The sequence below is a fragment of the Eulemur rufifrons genome, chromosome 2, assembly GCF_041146395.1.
Source record: "Eulemur rufifrons isolate Redbay chromosome 2, OSU_ERuf_1, whole genome shotgun sequence".
Classification (NCBI taxonomy): Eukaryota; Metazoa; Chordata; class Mammalia; order Primates; family Lemuridae; genus Eulemur; species Eulemur rufifrons.
The window spans coordinates 77215368-77218950 of NC_090984.1; the positions used below are offsets into that span (position 1 = coordinate 77215368).

General features: G+C 35.0%; 1 non-coding gene across 1 annotated transcript; it reads right to left on the bottom strand.

The window, feature by feature from the left end:
* Positions 1-2668: 2668 nt before the first annotated feature.
* On the bottom strand, positions 2669-2775 carry LOC138381236 (small nucleolar RNA U13). Its single transcript, XR_011233145.1, has one exon. It is a non-coding gene; the product is annotated as a small nucleolar RNA U13 (small nucleolar RNA).
* Between the last annotated feature and the right edge of the window lie 808 nt (positions 2776-3583).

Consider the following 3583-nt stretch of genomic DNA (forward strand, 5'->3'; position numbering starts at 1 on the left):
CAATTGGGTCTGAAGGCCTCTATGTTTCTCAAGCCAATTCTAAGACTAGAACAACCTGCCACATATATTCCAAATCCCAGTGTCTCCAATATAACACTGTCTTCTGTGCTACAAGCTCCCTACTCTAGCAATAAATAATATAAACCCCACATCCTTTGGGACACCAAGATGCCTGCTTTTTCGTTATGACTACTTTTTGAGTTCCCAAGACTTTTTTGCTCATTAAGCAGTACTCCAATTAATGTGTTCAGTCAAAAGGAACCAGCCAGAAAGGAGCAAACTTAAATTCCACAGAACTCACATCTGATCAAAAGATACCCTTCCCAAGGGTTCCTCAATAGCCCAGCCAGTAGCAATCACCCAGGGGACATGATAGATATAAGTTTGCAGGGCACCCGGCAAAATGGCCTCCTAGCCCTCAATGGTGTCAAAATGCAGATGTCTTCCAAGGCCTTCATCTCCTAATCTGAGAATAACTCTGTGTGTGTGTGTGTGTGTGTGTGTGTGTGTGTGTTTATAGACATATATGTACACATATATTCAATATAACTACATATGTAGAAAAATTTATGAAGTTTGTTACATATTTATCATATTTCTGTGTCCTACATCAAATCCCTCCTATTCACATAACAGCAATAGAGATTATGTTGCCTCTCCCTATTCTTAGTTCATGTAAGTGAATCTGGCCCCTGGCTCTGGGCTTACATGTGCCTCAGGCCCTGCTCATCAAAGCATCACAGAGTGATTTAATTTAGGAATGAGCATACGACCCAAGCTATAAAGCCAAAGAAACTCAATCCCAAAGATATTTAACTATAATTTTAGTAAAGAGAAAAAGGGAGAGGGTGGTGATAGAGGAGAGTGTGGCTGGTTGGCTTCCCTAAAATGAAATCGATGCAGAGGAAAGAAAAAAAAAAGCTGATAGGTAAAGAGAAACTAAATCTTGAGGACCTTGTTTTAGCCCTCAAACATAGCTGTGCAAGAAGGCTGACCTACACCTGGAATTTTCAGTTAAATGAGTCAATAAACTCCTTTTTCCCTTTAAGCCAGATTATATTACATGCAACAAAATCCTTACTACCTAATTTTATTAAATTTTTTATCTTTATTCAAGTCATACTTTCCAGGTGAATCATAGTGAAAGCTTTTCAAAAAAGGCTAATTTTATTAATGAGTACCCCGCAAATGGGTATACAGCACATGTATCGTATAAGCACAAGTAATTTATCTTTCTTCCCAAGAAAATAAATGGAGCAATAATATTAAGATCAGTTAGAGAATTACTCTTTTTTTATATCTTACATACAACCAAAAAGGTTGCTTTGGAACACATCTAAAAATTTTCAAAATAGCATTAAAATTTTGGGATATCTAAACCAAAAAAAATCTTTCTAATAATAATAATGCCTGTCTGAATTTCTACCAGAAACAAACAAACAAAAATCAGAAGACTATACATTAAGCAGTAATAGCTTTATCCAAAACACATAAGACCTCCACAATTGTTGTTTTGCTCTATAGTATGACAAGTTCTACCTTGTTGACATTCTAAAAGGAAAGAGAATGTGGAGAAATACAATCTTTTCCATTCTAAAAAGTAAAATATTTGCATCTACGCTAATAATTTTCTGTCAAGTTAAGAAAAATGATCATTCTCATTCTTTGTGTGCTCTCCAAAGCTGGCACAGAATGTGTAGCAAATGAAAAAAAAAATGTTTAGAAGAGCTCGTTTTCATGCACTACAGATTCTAACCTTGTCTCCAAGAGCCAAGGTTGATGCGTCCCATGCCAAATTAAATCTAGGATGTATGCAGTAATGAAAAGGGTAGCATTCCATGAAAAATTCCACTTTTCAGTTAAAGTAGCTAAGGTTTATTAAGTATGCAAAAATTACAATGTCAATATAACTTTGCAAATTAAGATTTTCTTTTTAAATGTTTAAGCACTGCACTGTAAAGAATGAAACAGCTGAAGATTTTCACAGCTTGTTACCTGTATCTTTTTCGCAAAGAACCTGCACTAATAAATAAGCCATACATTTCTCAAAGATAAGGGATTTTTGTTCATATTCCAGTGAGCAGTTTACTGAATATATCTGAACAAATTGTCTTTGTTCAATGACCCTGACTAATTCTCCTGCTAGTTGTATCAGTGTTACAAACCTTGGTACCCTGTGATTCATAAGCATCATATTTTTGAGCTGGTATATCCTCTCCATGCAGCTGATCATTGAGCACAAAGATGTTTTGTATTAGAATAACACGCATCTTATTTTTTAAAACTGAGGTTTGCAAGGGCTTAAGGAAGCTGAAGGCAATAATATAAAAGATCTGAAAAAAGCATGGATGTGAATACAGACAGTACCAATAACTGATTTTTTTTTCTTTTTAAATAACTTTTACTCTTTCTGATGATAAAGGTAATAAAGTTTCAGTAGGAGAATATAGAAAATACAGAAAAGTATACAAAATAAAAATTACTTGTAATATCTACATCTAAAGATATTAAGATTCTAAAAACATGATTCTTTCAAAAATGTTAAAATCTAGGGTGGGGGAATCTTTCTAGGCTTTTAAATATGAAATAGACAACTTTTTTCAAAATTGAGATTATGTGCTAAATACTATTTTATATTCTTTGGAGTTTTTTTCTTTTTTTGTTTTCATGTCAGACAGGTAATGTGCCAACATGGTAACAAGGTTTGAGGTAGCACATCTCACACATAAGTGTGAAAACCCAATCATCAAGCTTAATATTCTTTTTTATATGTATCGTGAACATTTCCTTACATCACTGATTATAAAACATGATCACTAACAACATGATAATATACTGACTTCTTCAGTTTAAAATATTTTTTATGAAGGACTTAATGTCTTCCAGGCACTATGCTAAACTCTCTCTGTACACAGCTCTGAATGGATCCTCATGGAGAGACAGATACAAAACCATGAATTATATACATGAATACCCTAATAGCTATTTTTTTAAAGAGACACACAAGCTCCTATAAGAACAAATAACATAGGCATTCAGCTTAATCTGGGAAATCAGGAAAGGCTTCCCTGCAAAAGCCCAATTAGAGATGGTGACTGATGGCGGAGTAGGAGTTCTGTTAGGCGAAGAGAAGAGCAGAAAGTAAGCAAATGCAACAAGACGTGTGGAGTCCGTGAACTGAGAAGAAGCTCCAGAGTGTTTGAGGAACAGAAAGGTCAGAGTGGTGGAACAGTATAACACTGGCAGGGCCTGGGAGTGTAGCAGATTAGGCTGGCGGAGGAGTCAGGGGTGGTTTCCCAAGATCTTTTAGGACATATTAAGGACCATGAGTTTTATCCTAAAAGCAATGAGAAACAAAATGAAGGGATTTATGCTGGTGAGTAATATGATCAGATTTGCATTTTAAAAAGACTTCTTTGGCTGCTAGGCAGATAATGAATTATGGGAAAACAAAGTAGAAGCTAAGAGATAATAAGAGAACAATTGCATAAATTTAGGCTAGAGTTATTGGTTAGGACCAAAACAGACAAGTGGAAAGAGAGTGAAACCAACATATTCAAAATATATTTTGGAAGTAGAATCA